Source organism: Arvicola amphibius, chromosome 7 (genome assembly GCF_903992535.2).
Source record: "Arvicola amphibius chromosome 7, mArvAmp1.2, whole genome shotgun sequence".
In the NCBI taxonomy this organism is placed as follows: domain Eukaryota; kingdom Metazoa; phylum Chordata; class Mammalia; order Rodentia; family Cricetidae; genus Arvicola; species Arvicola amphibius.
In genome coordinates this window covers 127574002-127592810 of record NC_052053.1, presented here as the reverse complement: position 1 = coordinate 127592810, position 18809 = coordinate 127574002, and the positions used below count along the sequence as shown (strand labels likewise).

At 44.7% G+C, this 18809-nt stretch overlaps 1 protein-coding gene across 1 annotated transcript in view; it reads right to left on the bottom strand.

Annotated features, from left to right (window-relative positions):
• Positions 1–9406, bottom strand: part of Stxbp6 (syntaxin binding protein 6) — a 202052-nt gene extending 192646 nt beyond the window's left edge. Inside the window, exon 1 of the mRNA XM_038338171.1 lies at positions 9145–9406. The gene's annotated coding sequence lies outside the window, so the exon portion shown is untranslated. The remainder of the gene's footprint in view (positions 1–9144) is intronic.
• Between the last annotated feature and the right edge of the window lie 9403 nt (positions 9407–18809).

Genomic DNA, 18809 nt, shown 5'->3' with positions numbered 1-18809 from the left:
ATAAACAAAACCAGGGGGGCAGAAGTCATACTTTCAAACTCCTAGAAGTACGGGATAGACTCATGGACATGAAAAATGTTGGTCAAGGGATACAAAATTTCAGTTAGAAAACATAAATTTAAAAGATTCACCAAACAAAATGACAGTCATCAACACCAGTGTGTTGTGTACTTGAAAACTGCGCGAGAGGTTTCAATTGTCTGACACAAACAGGAAGCATCATGAGCTTGACTTGGTTATTCTACAATGCACACCCATATCAAAATATGTTGTATACAATAGACACATACGATTTCACTTGTCTATTAAAATAAATGCCAAACAAAAGGCATAGAATATAGAAGTGCTACATATTTCTATAAACTTCTAAGTGCTGGCTGTGAGTTTTAAGGGGATCAATTGTAAAGTACTCAAAACCGTGGCGTATATAATCTGTAGGCAAGAGTTACATAAGAAAACAACACTGGCAGAATCATGAATAGACTAGACAGTGACGAGGAATCCCAGAGGAAGCAGCTGTCTAGTTCCACACACTGCTGTTTGTTTTCTATCTACCAGATGTGCATAGTATCTGCAGGGATGCAAGCAAACTACATGTCAAGATCCCTATTTCTGCTTCTGAAGGACTTCAGTTGTGTGGGGCCAGAGAGCAAAGACAACTCCCAAAAAAGGCATCTGAGTTCAGAATCCTTGGTTCATTCTTTTACCAAAACTAAATACAAGATAAACCACTGTGTAACTGGCAATATGAGAAAGGGATCTGACAGTCTCATTTTGCACTTACCAGAAGAAAATGGGGAGAAAGACCCTCATTACTAGCACTGAGCTGCTTCCACAAGCACAATATCCTAGCATAAAAGTAGAGGTTTGCTTGGTTTTGTAATTACTGTTATAGTTGTCTACAGATTTAATTTTAAAGGACTGACTTCAGGAACACCCAGCTTTACACCCCTCAGCAGCAGGACAGCTTCCTCGCTGCTATTTAATGATAGGGTAGATTAAATTCATCAAGAATAATACTGACTTCACAATCACCAGGAACTATGAGCTTTCACCTTAGGTTATGTGAGGCAACACATTTCAAGGCAGTCTAGAACCAAAACAAAAAAGCCTCACTGATTTGTGCCCTGCCAGACAAAACATTGATACCGATAGCTACAGAAAGTAACTAGATCACACACATCACGTGCCCTAGAAATCAGACACTTCCCACTTTCAAGAGCCAAACCAGAGTGTGGGCCAGGGTCTCGTGGGATCCATTTCCCACCTTTACAAAAGCAGTGACCCTCAGACTGCGACAACTGGAAGCTGTTTAGATTTACTGATCTGCAACTGGATTTGTTTGTCTTAAAGATCGTACTTCTATCTTGTTTCCCAAAAGAAAGCAAGCAGGCTCTATAAATTGAAATATAAACATGATTCCCTATTCGCTTCTATTGCACATAATGAAGGTGACAGAAGCAGAACAAAAGTCCACAATCACCAATTCACATGGTAACTGTTGGGTAAACCCCATGTGGGCAGCCAGAAGGGATTATTCCTGGTCAATTAACCATACAGGATACTGAGACTCCACACAGCACCCAGTACAGATGCCAGCTAGAGCTATGGTCACGGCTTTAGTCTTGGATTCCTCTTCAGTTGTTCCCTACTAACCTAATTCCACCTAACCACCCACGGCGAACAGACTCAGAGAAGGCAGCGAAGCAGCCAGGCTTTCCAAAGGTCACCAGGAAGCAAATATTTACCATCTTAATCCAGAAACATCTTCTGAGGCTGCACACCTGTGTGTGTCTGCTCCCTTCATTTGCCTCCCTTGCATTAGAGATTGATATCAGTAAGACAAGGCAGAAACCAGCAAGACAAGGATGGGCAGATCTGCGCTTTATCAAGGAACGGTGGCACTGACTGACAGCTCGGTCAGTGATGGCCTTCTGGTCAGCAAAAGACGACCCACAAAAGCTGACTAGAGACTCATCCCCATGACTTAAAATGACCCAGACTCAGCTGAGAGTGACACAGAAACCACACCCAAAGTATCGTAATATAAATAGAAAATTGTTCCCTGAGGACTGAGATTAAATCTCATATACCATTCCCTATACCAACTCATGCACACAACGTAAATCACTTGTTCTTTCATATATATAGTTTGTTTTGTTTGGTCTTAGCTTTCACCATGGAATTCCTAGCCCTTGGGGAAAGGAAAAGGCAAACAGCATTGCTAATCTGAGACACGTTTTTATGAGTACTGTCTTACCGTGATGTGGAAAGAAAACTGGCCCACGTGGTAATTAACTTGCCAAGGTCCCATAGCAGACACAGGGCAGAGCTGTGATTCACAGTCAGTCCCACCCCATCCCAAAGCTGCCTTCTCTGCAGGATATCAGCTTCACTTTAAGTATGACACATGGGGAAACAGCATCTGTGTCAACTCCAGGTTGGACAGAACTGCAGAACCTCAAGCGACATAGCAGTTGGCTGAGCGGGAGTCAGCATTCAAACATGATCCCCTCACACTTCCAGCGTTCCTTCGCTGAGCACTGCTCCACCAAGCCAGGAAAGAGGGAAGAGTGTCTCCGCCCACAGGACAACTGCCTCAGCCCCAGTGGTGTTAAACATACTTAGAGCTCCATAACTCTTGGCTCAGACACACTGATGCTCACACACTAGGATTTAGCCCGTGGAGGTCTGAATACAGTTTGATTTAAAACAAGGAGGGAGATCTTGACAGAATTCCAGGAACCTGTAGATGACATAAATGTCTACCACAGTCAAATCTGAAGGGAGACGCTAAGTATGAGCTGCCAGATCATTAGAGCCTCTGCTGGCTGAGGATCAGGGAACCCAAATATGGAATTTGTCTCAGAAAGGGAATCTAGAAACAGGAGGGGAGGGGAAGACAACAGGCATTCACCAGGGACCCAGGGGTGAAGGAGCAAAATCCTTTCAATTCGTGGGAGGGGAGTTTACTGAAAGTTCACAGAGGACCTAGAGGTCCCACAAATAAAGAGAAATAAGTAAGCCAGATGGCTTTCCAGTAGCAGAAGCTGACCTGAAACCATTACTGATGTTTAGGCCCCTTTTAAAACTCTCAAGCCACAGCACATTTTTTTTTCCTATTCTTAAAATTGAGCTGTAATTCACATACCACAAAAATTACCCTTTTAAAGTATGCAACTCAATAGTTACCAAACATTATGTAACCATCACCATCTAATTCCAAAACATTACATCACCCCCAAACGAACAACCCCAAGCTCACCATTGTCACTTCCTGTTTCACACTCGTTTCGAACTCCCTGGGCTTTTTCTTCTGGGTAGTTCAGAAAGAATTCCGTGGCCCACTCTTCTTCACAGAGTAGGCTCAAAGCTCAGCCATGTTGTAGCGTGAATCCAAACTTCGTTCCTCTTCACAGAAAGACTGTTTGCCATTGTAGGGGCATACTGTGTCTTGTTTATTCGCTGGTTGATGGAGGAAGGTTCTTACCATCTTTGAGCTCTATGACTAAATGCTGCTATAAATATTCACTCCTAAGAGTTTATCTTGACATGCTTGCACTTCCTTTGGGAATATACTTAGGAGTGGGGGGGCTTCTTTTCGTTGACCATGTTTTACGTTTTGAAGGGCCATCCAGCTGTTTTCCAAACTGCCTGCACAGTTCACATTCCACCAATACTCTTCGTGAAGACCCAATTACTCCCTGTGTCTTCTGCTCAGTCACTCTGACAGATGGGAGGTGTCTCCTTGTGCTTTTGATTTACATTTCCTTGCTGACTAATGGCAATGAGCAAATTTTCACAGTCCTCCTCAAAGGAATAGCTATGCAAATTCTCTATCTACTTTCAAATTGGGTGATTTGCCTCTTTATTGTTGAATGGTGAGAGTTCTTTCTTGCTATTTTTGAAACTCTAGGGAGAAATTCTCTTCCTGGAAAGTCCTTCTCATTACCCAGCATTCTTCCATGGAGCTGCCGCATGAGTTCCACTGTGCAAGGACGATGGTGTTCTATCAACTCCACTCTCCGTCCCTGAACCAGTCATGCTCCAAACATCAAGCCTTCTACCGTCCACAAACATCTCTCCTGCCATCATCAGAACCTACCTGTAACCTTAGTGAATTTCCAGAATTGAGAAAGCACAGAACAGGTGTTTGGACCACCACCACAGGGTCTCTAAGACTCATGCTGAGCAAGGCACCATTTCTTGTTTTGTGTGCCTTGACCGTCATCCACACAGACACAACTGCTTGTCTCTGTAGTCTGACTCCATCTAACCACCAACCCAAAATGCTCTGAGTGTGCAGGAGAGTAGGGGTCCCTAGTCACACTACTACACCTCTGCCCCTTTCTGGAGATTTTCTTAGCCACCACAGCTTAAAACTCTTTCTCTGCAATACAAGCCAGTCATCACTTACAGAACTCTTTAATCAACCAATATCCAGAAAATGCCCCCTAACATTTTAGGAATATAGTAGGTGAAGCCACTCCATTCATACTAGTATTATAATGTATATTAGAATTGTTAGTACATCCTAATTTAGTGGAACATCTCCTACGATTCATAAACAACCTCAATAACGCCTTGTGATGTGGGAAATCCTGACTAGAATGACTACGAGCGAGTATCTGTTGACAGTATTCAGTGGGGTACACCTCAGTTTCTTTGATATGATGGTGCACATGCTGAGCGTCTCTGTATGAGAGGAAAATAATAGGTAGGGTTCCCCAAACTGATATGTGCTCTAGAAGAACACACCTATTAACAGCCACCCCAACAGCATCCTTCCAACACACTCAGAACTGCTGAGCTAATCCAATTATTGCTCAATTCTATCAGCGGGACAGCACTGAAGAGAAAACACTTTATATGGAGACAACAAAGTATATTTGCTTTGTTTTCTGATGTCATCTGCTGGTAACACTCTTAGCATGTTACCAAAAAGAATACACATGGACTCATAATGTGTAAAAGCTGTCTGCTTTTTAAAGATTTTTTTTTTTAATGAAGAGCAAATAACAACCAAATGTATTTTAGAACTGAGCTAGTGCAGTGTTCCAGGGACTTTTTTGTTTGTTTGTTTAAAGCGCCCTCAGAAAGGCTCAGAATGGTGCTGGGTTTTGACTCCCTGTGACCCAACACTGCCAGTGACAACCAAGGAGAAATGAAATATGATAATGATTGTCACACAATAAACGTATTAAGAGAACAAAGACACCAGGGAGTTCCTGCTGAGAAAAGTCAACAACAGGGACAAGAAAGGGACTGACTACTCACACTCCTGAAAGAAAACAATCAGAAGAGCAGCAAAAGTAAGCGTACCACCCAAAATACACACATCAAGTTATGGGGAGGAGGCTTGAAGCTGGAGCGTGGCTCCTGCTAGGAGAGCCACTGAATCTTAAGACTGGCAACTGCTCCTTCTCTAGGTGCTGATTACAGTCAGGAAGGCAGGCTCGGGCCTTCAGTTTTATCTACTAAAACATTAAGAGGCACACTTGAGTTTTTGAATAGGCTTCTGATTTACTGATAAGTGTCCCCACTATTAATCATTTTAATGCTAAAAACAAAGTACAAATGGAAAGCTAAGATAAAGCTGAGGGCGAGCCGGGATTCCATTTGGCCTGGCAACACGAGAAGTAGTGAAAGTGCTAACTGATCTCACATGCCCAGATTTGGGTGCTGTATTACATAAACTTCATTTCTTCCCCAGAAACCGTCCTGCTCCAAGGAGGTTCCTAGTGACTCTCTGATGCAAACTAGTTAAAATGCAGACACAATCTATCTAGGTCATAGCAAGTCATAGTAAGATCTCCCTGCACACAACCATCCACAGTGCAGGAGACAAGGAAAATGCTTTGGATTGGTTGAGTCTAAACAATGTTAAAAAGCTAATTCACTCTGGCACCCTGCTGATAATGCATAGCTGCCTCTGAAAGCCGTAGGTCACTGCCAAGGCCATCAGCCTTCAGAAAGCATGGAAGATCTTGACTAAGTCTGATCACGATGGGTCAACTGGCACTGGGTCCACTTCCCACTTCTAGAAGGCCTGAGCAAGCTGTGTGTTCAGAGAAAGCATCAGTAAAACTCCTTTTTAAATGTGCATTCTGGTCATTTTAGCTGTCCCTTAAACCACATCGTTCCAGCCTTCAACGCTGTGTGCAAACTAAATGCCAAGAGCCTCAAAAAGAGAAACAGGATACTTGTTGGTCTTAACCTGTTGTGCTATGTTGCTTTCTGTAGGAAATGTCATGACCAAAAGCAACTTGGGGAAGAAAGGGTTCATTTGGTTTACGTGTCCCAATCACAGTTCATCGCTGAAAGAAGTCTGGGCAGGAATTCAAGCAGGAACATAGGCAGGATCCTTGGAGGAACACTGCTTACTGGCTTGTCACCATGGCTTGCTCAACTTCCTTACTTAAAGAACCCAGGAGCACCATTCAGGGTGCTACCACCCACACTGGACTTGAGCCTCCCACATCAATTATAAGCAAGAGACTGTCTGTCCCAGAGATTTGTATACATATAAGGATCACCAATCTCTCTCTACCAAAGCATGATCACCATGCCTACCAAGTCTCTAGAGACCAGAGACTAAGTACTTGACAGTAAGAAAGGGGCAATCTTATCTTTTTATAAAATCGCTCATTTGAAAAGCGACTAGAATCATTAAAAGGAGGAAGGGAAGCTGGCACATCCTGGAGTTCAAAATGCTTACAGCAATTAAGAAACCCTGCTTTTACTATGAAGAACTAAAATCCTGACAATTTGGAACAGCCCTCATCTCTCTTTCTCCTCCTATACAAATATGTGATTCTATAGACATGGCCTGGGGAACAGCCCAGCACCATCTGAGGCTAGTTAGAAACACAAACTGCTGTGCCTCTGCTCTAAACCTAGAGACTGGAAGTGGAAACCAGCAATCTATGGGTTAGCAAGGCCTAATGCTCATATTTGGAAAGCTCTGCTCTAGGCTCGGGGTGTGTTTCTGGGGAAGCTCGGGGCCCTCATTAAATCCTTGTTAACTGGGTGGCATGCAGACTCTCCTGTCCTTGCCTCTTAAATTGGTGTTTAATCTCACAGACTGTTTTTTACCAAAGACAGGTTGAGTCCTTAGTTCAAGGTCACTAGGAGGAGGAGAGAGAACTAAAGCAGGACTTGCTGATTTCCTCACCAGCCTTGAATCACAAAGGAAAGCCTTGCTGACACAGACAATTCTGGGGCCCCAGGACTGTGAGCAGTGTTAACACAGGCCCCAAGGTCTCCTCCATTATACCACACTGCCTCCCTCAGACAGAAAAGAGGGATTTCCAACCCATAGACCCATGGGTGTGAGAAGCTGGGCAGGGTGTGTAAATCGCTGTTTCCATGGATCTCAGCAACTAAACCTTGTAGTAAGGACTGCGTAGCGGGAGGATAATTGTCTCTGTCATCTTCAAGAATAAACAGACTTTTTAAAACCTGGGTACAGTACGCAGCAACAATACGGAAGGCGCAGATACCACCTTATGTTTCTCTCCATTTCCACGGTGTCATTCAAGGCTCACAAATGCCACAGAGAGCAATAGTGTCACCACCATCTCTTATTTGTTACAAAGACAAAATGAGAAAAGCCCTGAAGTTCAGAGTGGCTAATAGCTTGCCCACCAGGCCTGTCATCAGGGAAATGTGGGGCTCCGGTCTGTCTGTCTGACTCTAGAACCTGTGTGGCATAACCCCACCAATGGCATCCGGACATCTGGAAATTCTCCCCAAATGTGCAGTCCCCAAGGGAGAACCCAAGAGAAAAGTGTACAGCAGAAACGGTGAGGTCCTAAAACATTAGCAATTCCTCACAAGGTCCCTTTAAACACTTCACACACCAACCAGCCAAGGTGCTCAGCCAAAAGCGAGGAAAGGAAGAAGAGAAAAATCAAAAAGGGAAGGAAGAAAGAGAGAGGGGCTTATTTCTAGCCTGCATAATCATTCCGGGCTTCCTCCCATAGCAGCCTCCTAGGGAAGGCAAACAGCCACTCAGAGCCCAGGGTGAAGCTCCACACACTTCAACCCCGCTCCTCCACCTTCCCTGACACCCCACCCTGTTATGACAACTCCGCTCGGACTAGTGTGTAGGCAAAACCCTAAAACTCAAAACAAGAAGCGAAAAAAGTGGACCCAGGAAGAACACAGACATCCTCCACATCCTTGCACTATGCTACAGCCAGGCTCAGACCCTTGAGTCTCCCAAAAGACCTTCAGAGCCAGTGTAAGGAAGCAGACAGCCCTCTGGCCCTGGTTTTGCTCCTTCCCACAAAGTCCAGGTGGAAGAATGCTAGAAACAGGAGAGGGTTGCTGTGAAGTCCGAGGCAAAAAAGCTCCCATGCACTCTTCCTGAAGAATTGTGCACCATTCTAAACTGTCTAACTGACCTTAGGGTCCTGGGGTCTGTGATGATATAAACATGGGAAAAGTCGGGGGACGGGGGGGGGGGGGCAAGCTAACATCTACCCCAGACCGGCCACATGTCTGAGCCGGATTCTGGAGCGCTCTTTAGAAAAAAAAAATAATAATAACAAAAACCCGGAGCTCAGAGGAGGCCTTGACCTAGCCCCCTGACCATTTCTTAGGTTAGGCACAGGAGCAAAAAGATATGGGGGCCAGAAGCCTGTCCCGCAAGAAGTATCTGCCTCAGTTTTGGCAGCAACGATCTTCCTAGAAGACAGCAGGATTCATAGATTGGGGTGATTCGCTGATTTCAGCTGAGAGAGCTCTGACTAGGGGCGCAGCGACCCACTGAGTTCTCCATAACCAGAGCCTCCAGGCGGCACCCTTGGGGGCCGTTCCGCCAAGCCGGCCGTGCAGACCTAAGGGCTCCGCTCTGTCACCAACTTTCTCACAGGAAACTGCCCTCCAGGCTAAGACCAATATTTCTTGCACTCCAGGTCCCGGGTTCGGGGAGAATCAGCGAGCCAGATCCCTTTTCGCGCGCACAAAGCAGCTGCTCCAGGCGTGCAGCCCCCTCTTCCCGCCGCCCTCCAACTTGCTCGCGCCACTCTCCGCGCGCCTACCCTCGGCGCCTGCCCCGCTGCGCGCATCCCAGCCGGCAGCTACGGTAGCTGCCTCTGTACGCCCGGTGGCCTGGCCTCCCCGCGTCCCCGAGCTTACCGTGCAGCCCGGCTCGTGCTCGGGCGGTGCCTAGTGCGCGGCACGCGTCCCAACCGGAGACACTGCTCCCCCGCTGCTGCCCCGCGCGGAGACCGGGGCTACGGACTAGCCTGCCCCGGCTCGACTGCTGGCTGCTCGCTGCTCGCCGCTCCCGCGCGGGCTCCTGCTGCCGCGCGGCGAGGAGGGAGGGGTCGGGGAAACTCCTGGCAACTCCAAGTCCCGGCACCGGAGCTCCAGCTGCAGCCTCGCGCCAGCCCGCTGCCGCGAGTGCGAGCTAGCGAAGCCAACCTGCCCCCGCCGCTGCCTATGAGCATGCCCAGTGCGGCCGTGGGCGAGCCAGAGCGCCCTGGCCGGGGGCAAAGATCGGTGGCAGAGGGCTCGGGGGATGGGCCTCAGGCTCCGAGCCCAGGGGACAAGTGAAGGAAGGCCCGGGGTCGCGGGTCAGCGAGAGCAAGGCAGTGAGAGTCGCAGGGTTGTGAGAAGTTTGTGGGCTGATTTTGCGAGCCTCTGCCAGCCAGTATTAAAGGACAACCAGAAAACACGCTACAGGAATGTGGGCCCGGCAGGTGGGGTTTTATTCAGTCCCAAGCTTACCAAGGGTGACAAAATCCAAGAGCTAATGGGGCCTGGCAAGCCCAGTAAATGAGGGAAGCAGGAAGGAGGAGGCCAGTTTAAGAGAGCTCCGCAGGCAGAGCAGCTGTCCTGCTAGAAATGCCCACTGCTATCATAAAAGAATTAGACCTGGCTTTGCTGGATTTTATTTTATGAACAAATAAGTAATTGGTAGACATATAGATTTTTTTCATGCAAAATATTACGGTTATTGCATCTTGCCCGAGGAATAAGTAGTAATAATAACAACAACAACATTCTAGAGTCTAGACCGAAAACCTATGGCTGGGTCCAGTGCCTGCTCAGCCTGTTTGAAGCAGAGTTCTGCGAAGAGATGCTAAGGGCCTGCCCAGGGTGGTTTAGGAAGGTGCTGGAAAGGATCCAAGATGATTCAGACTGCCTTCAAAGTGCAAGGGGAAATAGGTTTTCCTGACAGAAGCAAGCAAACGATAAATGCTGGCGCATTCAGAGAGGTAACTAGTGCGGAAAGGGGCTTTGAGAACTAACTGTGAGGACACTTCAGGAGTACGAACATCTGACTGGGAGGTCACTGCAAGATAAGCTAGATTCATTCTAGCTGCCAGAGAGCCCCTTCAAGGCATTTTTGATTTCGAGGCAAACGGAAGCCCCCCCATAGTACCAGTCCTGCCTTTACTTAAAATTTTGATATTTTTATCATGCATTTTGCATTAATTTCTTTCTTTTTAAATACTGCATTAAAACTTTAAACTGATTGCCAAGTTCTTTGGCCAGCCTTTCCATTTTGTGTCCTACCTCATCCAGGCCTGACCCTACTTAGCTGGAGTAAAAGCAGCAAGATGTAGTACATTCAGAGAAATGGAACAAGGTGGGCTCCGAGGTCCTGATCGCCAATCTGTGATGGCAGCACTTTATTTGGTAGAATGTTTTGGAACCAACTAAGATGCTGGGGTGTGGGGGGAGCTATATAATCCAAAGATAACTCTTTAGGGAAGATGTGTTGAGCAGTAGTTTGGAATGTTCGTGGGAGGTGAAAAATGGGAGTTGCTTATGACATGGTCACTGTTTTATGAAAATCAGAGGCATTTCTGTGATAAAGCCATCCACGTACTGCCTGTCTCAGAAAGACATGGCTGGGTTACCTTTTCACCAAAAAGTAATAAACGGTGTTTTTGCTGCTGAATCCCAGCCATGCCTCCAAGAGTTATGGTGAGCAAGTGGCTTCTTTTCCAAGCTCTTTTCTTCATCTGTGAATTAGAAGACAATTCTCGTTATTTATGAGAGGTTTAGAAGAAGTTTTTTTTTTTTTTAACTAGTGAGAGTTTATGCGATAGGAAAGCACTGACCATGATCATTATGAATAAAGAAGTCTCGGCTGCAGAACAAAAGTTGTCTAAACTAGCAAATTTCATCCATTTGAAAAGCTTTTCTTTTTAAAAAAATCCGAATTTGCTAATAAAACTCTGGAATCAGTTGTTGAGGAGCTCAGCTGTTTTGTTTACTAAGATCTGCTGAGAATCCCTCTCGGCCTCAGTATTGAAGGTCGATATAAGATGACTGTGCTCTCTGTACAAAGCGCCTTCTAACTCTGGAACACTTTGTCAGGGTAGTGTTTGCTTCAGCTAGACACCTGGGGCTTCCCTCAGTGCCCTGTGGTGAGTCTCTTTCCAGAAGAGCTCATCAATTGCTCCTTTCACAGAGAACAGACTACCCTTTATCTATTGGAAGTATTTTAAGCATGCAGAACTCTCAAAGGAGGGAGAAAAAACGCTCGAGTGTTTACACAGAAGCTTTCCAGAAGTTCTGGAAACCAGGAAGTACCTAGCCCAGGACCTATCGCAAACAGGTAGTCATAAATATTTACAAAATAAATAAAAGTTTCCATCATCAAAATCTTCCGGGTCTTTGTTCACCTCCGCTAGTTCCTAAGAATTATTGTTTTAAAAACTCATAATAATAATGTCATCAAGAACAAGAACAGGATGTAAACATTTATATAGGGAGGGGCTCGCAAGAAAAATATTTTGCGTGTGTTTGATAATGTGTGTATGCATGTGTGCACATGAGCATGTGCATTAGGGACTGAACTAACTGCTTCATGCACTTTGTCTTTCAGCTTAAATATTAAAATAATCACATTTTAAAATTTGTAGGAGTAAATGTCAAATGGTATTTTTTAAACGCATTGCAAAGGAACTCGTCTCAGAGTGGAGCCAGTTCCCACGCCGTGGAAAGATAGCCTTGTCTTTTCCTTGCACACAGTTACAGAAATGGCCAAGTGGATGACAGCGAGCACAGATCTTTTTATTTTTGTCTTTGAAGTTTAATCTTGAAATGATAGAAATAAAAAAGACACTGTTGTTCAACAAACTGGCAAGTTAAAACTCTTCTAACTGACAGCACTGTGAGAAAGGGGGGAGACATAAAAGGGGCCTTTCCTTTTTCCTTTGTGGCACAGGCAATGTCATGGTTGCAAGGAGACACCGGACCCTTTGTGTGGGTATTAAGTGATGCGAAACAATGATTTCATCTACAGTGCCCTAGAGCTCACTGTGAACCTCAATCTATGTTGTAGGTCCTGTAAGGCTGTATGTAGAGGAAGCGCTGTCTAAATAATGAACGGACTGGATTTTTGACGAATGGCTCCTGCCTCTAATATTAGCATGGCTGAAGCAGAGACAGGGGATTTGCCATGAGTTCAAGGGTTATATAACATGACTATACTCAAAAGCCAATAAACAAACACGCAATGAATTGACACGGTCACAGTTTGATATGGGGGATTGATGTCATAGGATCAATTAATTAATGGTAATCACATTATGTAGTGATATTTTATTTGTATTTTAATAAACAAATCTTGCCTGCAGTTTAGAGAGTAAAACAGCCACATTGGTCAGGCTTACAGAAAAGGCAGTGGTGTCACACACCTTTAATCCCAGTAGCCACACTGTTTTGCCATAGAAACCGGGCAGTAGTAGTGCACGCCCTTAATCCCAGAACTGGAGACGAATATGAAATGGGAGGAGACAGCTGTCACACACAGTCTCATTCTAAAATTCCTGGATGCTGGATCGCCATTTCAGACTGAGGTAGAGGTAAGAGCCAGTGGCTGGCTGTTTTGCTTTTCTGACCTTCAGGTTGAACCCCAATTTCTGTCTCTAGGTCTTTATTAATCTTGTTATAGGACAGTGTTTTAATAGCTTCATTTAATATATAATGGTGCCATTCAAACGTAGTATACATATAGAACTAAAAACACCTCTAATCTCTACATTTTTAAACATTCTTCTATACTGCATAGTTAATACCGTCTCAAATTTTCATTCGGATGCTGTTAATTTAGATTAAAAAATAACAACTTTGGAATCTATCAGCTTACTACCTCTTAAGTTGAACAGTCTCTAACTACCATGCTTGTTAGCATAAACTATTGAATGTTGGAAATCTCATATGGTTTCTGTTGTTGTTGCTTGTTTGTTTTTGGTTTGGTTTGGTTTTTTCAAGATAGGGTTTCTCTGTGTAACAGTCCTAGCTGTTCTGGAACTATCTCTTGTAGATCAGGCTGGCCTCAAACTCAGAGATCCACCTGCCTCTGCCTCCCGGGTACTGGGATTAAAGGCATGCACCACCTCCACCTGGCTTCAATTTTATGTTTTTATATCCCTTTAAATTAGTGTTTATAGATCTAGAAGAGTCTGTTTGTAAAAATTGTTTGTATGCAGGCTTCATCATTTCCACTTCTGTCTGTGAGCCCCTATGAGCTCTACTAGGTTGAAATCTGTTGGTTATATTCTCCTGATGTCCTCGACCCCTCTGACTTCTACGTTTCTCTCTCTGTCTCTCTCTCTCTGTCTCTCTCTCTCTGTCTCTCTCTGTCTGTCTGTCTCTCTCTCTCTCTCTCTCTCTCTCTCTCTCTCTCTCTCTCTCTCTCTCTCTCTCTCTCTCTCTCTCTTTCAAGGGTTTCTTGAGTTCCAAGTGGAGAGGCCAAATGGAGATCTCAACTTGAACTTGGCTGTGGGTCTCTGCATCTCCTCCTTTCAGCTACCCTACAATAGCCAAGGAATATATTCTTTGTTGTTGTTGTTGTTTTGGAATTTTTGAGACAAGGTTTCTCTGTAGTTTTTGGAGCCTGTCCTGTAACTCACTCTGTAGACCAGGTTGCCCTTGAACTCACAGAGATCCACCTGCCTCTGCCTCCCGAGTGCTGGGATCAAAGGCATGCACCACCCCGCCCGGCTAAGAATATATTCTTTAAACCGCTTGCAATAATGCTCATTTTCCTACAAAAGTGATTTCAATAATCTAACCCCAAGAAATGTATTAAGTTTTTCAATGTGCCTGGGAGTCACATAGAAGAGGAAAATGTCCCTCTTCCTCTCCATGTGAGAACAGCAGCAGGACTTTAGTTGGTCCTGAAGTAGGTCAGAAGAATGTAGTCCCCTTCTTGTTCTTCTGCACTTTGCCTTCCTACCATTCCCCTGCAACATTCACTCATCCACCCTCTCTCCTCACCTCCTCCCCCATCCACCCACTCTCCTCACCTCCTCCCCCATCCACCCACTCTCCTCCCCTCCTCCCCCATCCACCCACTCTCCTCCCCTCCTCCCCATTCATCCTCTCTCCTCCCCTCCTCCCCCATCCACCCACTCTCCTCCCCTCCTCCCCATTCATCCTCTCTCCTCCCCTCCTCCCCCATCCACCCTCTCTCTTCCCCTCCACCCCATTCACCCACTCTCCTCCCCTCCTCCCCATTCATCCTCTCTCCTCCCCTCCTCCCCATTCATCCTCTCTCCTCCCCTCCTCCCCCATCCACCCACTCTCCTCCCCTCCTCCCTCATCCACCCTCTCTCCTCCCCTCCACCCCATTCACCCACTCTCCTTCCCTCCTCCCTCATCCACCCACTCTCCTCCCCTCCTCCCCCACTCAGCTATTCCCCTCCTTCTCACCTTGGTTTTTCCCATCTCATTTAGTTTGTCTATTGTTCCCCATATCTGAGAATCAATGCAAGTTTAGTGTATTACAACTGAGAACTGAATATAACTACTTAGTTAGATTAACCTATGCTTCTGTGTGGGAAACGGACCACTTTTCTAAGACATCTACACATCCAGTGACATCTATTTGCTGGAATATAAGAAACTTTCAGAGTTCAGATAGACTTGTGCTTCAGATTTTGTTCTATTCTCAGAGAAATTAATTGTAGTCTGCAGTTTTATCTAACCATAACTATCCTAGCCGATTTGTAACTTGTGCCCATTTTTTCTTTATGGTTTCATGGTACAGTATTCTGATGCCAATGTACTCATGGTATCATTTCATTCCTTCTGTGCTTTCAAGAACCACAATAAATATCGACTTTTGACATCAAATTTTATGAACTTCAGTGCCGCATCCTGGCCAGTTTCTGAAAGACCAGGCCATTATTTGAGTTCTACATTTCCTTCTGTCACAGGTGAGTGGGTCTTCTGTTGTTCTTCAGATTCCTTTCTACTTCTCTGATTATATCACTTTATCTTCTAAGATGTATCAGAGTTTGTGTGCCAGTGTAGGACTAAGACCAAAACTAACTAGAGAGAGATAGAGTTCTTTGGGAGAAGGACGATGAAAGCAAAGCAAACTTTTATCTTGAAAAAAGACATGTTTGTACTTTGAACTTGGTTATTCTGTAACAATTGTGTTTTATCTACTTCTTTTCAAACAGACTTATATTTCCTCAAGTGCTGGGAACAAGCTTTTAGAGCCTTAAATTGTCCTCACACAATGCCTAGCACAGAGACAGAAGCCCAGCAACAATGACAATTGCATGTCACTTTTAGGGCGTATTATTAAAGATCAAAGATAGTTAATTTTAGAGATAAGCAATTTGATATTTAAATGTATATGCAAGCATAAAATTATGTTTGCAATAAGTTTTACAGTCAAAACGCACACCAGGTTTTGAAAAGTCTAGAGTAGAATGATAAACAAAGAAAAGAATTTTTGAAGAAACAATGGTGAACTGAGCCAAAAAGTAGCAAAGAAAGAATTTCAGGCAGAGAAAGTAGCATGCACTTTACTGGACAGGTGCACTGGCTAACTTGATGTAAATTATACACAAGCTAGAGTCAGCCGAGAGCCAGGAGCCTCAACTGTGAAGTTGCCTCCATGAGATCAGGCTGTTGGCAAGCCTGAAGAGCATTTTGTTAATCAATCTTGTATGGGTGAGGGCCCAACCCATTGTGGGTGGTGTCATCCCTGGTTCGATAAGAAAGCAAGCTGAACAAGCCAGGAAGAGCAAGCAGAAGCACTCCTTGGCTTCTACATCAGTTCCTGCTGCCAGGTTCCCGCCTTGCTTGAGTTTCCGTCCTGACTTCCTTTGATGATGAACAGTGATGTGCAAGTGTAAGCCAAATAAACGCTACCTTGCTTTGATCCAAGCATTTCATCACAGCCATAGTAAGCCGAACCAAGGTAGAATGTATACAGAAAGTACAGAAAGCTTCAGAGAGAATTTGAAGGTCTTTGTTCACATTACTGCCTGTGATGATTAACCTTGATTGTCAAATCCTGGGCCTGTCTGTAAGGGAGTTTCTAGAGTACCTTAACTGAAGTGGAAAGACCCACCCTGAATGTGGACAGCAGCATTCCATGGACTGGAGTCCCAGGTTGGATAAAATAGAAAAATTTGGGAGGAATGGAGGAAAAAGAAACTGGTCGAGGCAGAGGCAGAGGCAGGCAGATCTCTGTGATTTTGAGGCCAGCCTGGTCTACAAGAGCTAGTGAGCTAGTTGCAGGACAGGCTCCAAAGCTACAGAGAAACACTGTCTTGAAAAACCAATGAATGAATGAATGAATGAATGAATGAATGAATGAATGAATAAAGTAAACTGGACACTAACATTCATTTTTCACAGCTTCCTGACCACAGGTACAATGTGACTGGCTCATTCAAGTTCAGGCCATCATGGCACCCCTGCCACAATGGGCTACTCCTTCAAAATATAAGTCAAAAAGCCCTTTCTTCCTAAGTTGCTGACACAGAAGCCAGCTGTCCTTCCTTCAGAAGAGAGGTCCAGTGGCCAGTGTGTAGAAGCAGCATGCTGTCGTGGGGAAGGCATGGATTTTATACCAGACAAATTCAAGTTTGAAACTTGAATCAGCTCTTCAGACTCTTGGGCAAATTTAATTCTCTATGGGATTTCTTATCTTTAAAATATTCATATTACTATCCAGAGTTGGCTTTTCTGGTCCAGAGAACATATATAATACACTTAGCGTGGCACTTGGCACACAGAATTCTACATGAGAATTGCTACTTCAATATCCTAACCATTTATCTTGGTTACTGAGAAAATTGAGAGGAAATCAATCATGTAGTTGAAGTTTCTCATCCAAGTTGTTTCTAAGAAGTATCGCCTCTGCTACTTGCCATCTATTTTATCAACCAGAGACAATCATGACATTATAAAAACAAGTTTACATACCCAGAAAGTGTTCTGAGATTATTTCACTTTTCCGGTTCAGACGTCCCAATGTCTCCCCACCTGTTACTATATTTAAAGAGAAAAGCCAGCCAGCAGCTGTGGCGCACCCCTTTAATCCCAGCTCTTGGGAGGCAGAGGCAGGGGGATTTCAGTGAGTATATGACCAGACTGGTCTACAAAGCAAGTTCCAGGACAGTCAGGATTGTTACACAGAGAAACTCTGTCCTGAAAAATAAATAAATAAATAAATAAATATTAAATAAATAAATAAATGCAAGGTCAAAGCAGGTACATTCTGATAACAGTGATTTCAGCACTTGTTCTTATTAGTTTTTATTTAATAATTTGTTTATTTCATTATATATGCATTGGTGTTTCGTTCACACGCAAGTCTGGGTGAGAGTGGCCAACCTTAGGGTTACAGACAGTTGTAAGCTGCCTTGTAGGTGCTGGGAACTGAACCCAGGTCCTCTGGAAAAGCGATCAGTGTTCTTAACCACTGAGCCATCTCTCCAGCCCCTTGCTTATTAGGTTTTGACTCCATGAAGACTTGTAAGAAATTGCTTCTCTACCGTAAGTTAATCTTAAACAGGAACTACTAAATTTTGGTAACCAGTAGTTAAATATGGCTCTTTCCACAAACATGCCCCACTAACAAGCAGGGCCTCAGACACAGTGGGCAACTGATCTATCACTGAGATACATCTATCACCCAATATTTCTTGAATTATTTGAATTAGAAGTCTTGGGAAATAGTGTGTAGCAGAAAACTTAGAATTTTTTTAAAAAAAAATGATATGAACTAGTCACCTTAGCATGAACATGGCTTGTAACATAAATTCAATTTGGTAAATGAACCATGCTGGTTGCTGATTCCCATTTGTAGTATAAAACAATACTGCCCCCGCTGTGATCCACAAAAGCCATTAGACTATGAGCCAGCAAAGAAGTTCCGATTCTGCCAGGAAACATGTGAGTCACTAGCCACACAAATACCGCCTCAGCATTTCTCTGCCACAAGTTTTAGAGACACAGGACAACACAATCCATGCTCAATCTGAGACCAGGGGAGAGGTCTTCATGCTGCTCATGGCATCAATTCCCTTTTCATTATGCTCCTTGAACCTCCTGTGGGAATATCAGCGTAAAAACCTCACACCGCCTGCTCCCCTGAAGATTCTCAATCCCCAGAAGGGTGGCATGAAGATATCCTGAAATCCCTTGGAGCTCAGCTTCTCAGACCCAAGGGGGTTGCACCTGCAGACATCCTGAAATTCCTCAGAGCTCAGCTTCTCAGGCCTAAGGGGGCTGCACATGCAGACACCTTAAAATCCCTCAGAGCTCAGCTTCAAAGACCCAAGGGGGCTACACATGCAGACATACTGAAATCCCTCAGAGCTCAGCTTCTCAGACCCAAGGGGGCTGCGCATGCAGATACCCTGAAATTCCTCAGACCGCTTGTCTAGTCTTGGAAACATAAAGCCTAGGACATAGTTGTTTAAAGTATACTTCTCAGAGAAGAGGAAGTTTGGGGGTGGTTGGGGTGAGGGTGGAAGAGGTCCAGGAGGAGAAGTAGGAAGGAAGGGTGGATGTGATTGCTCTCTACT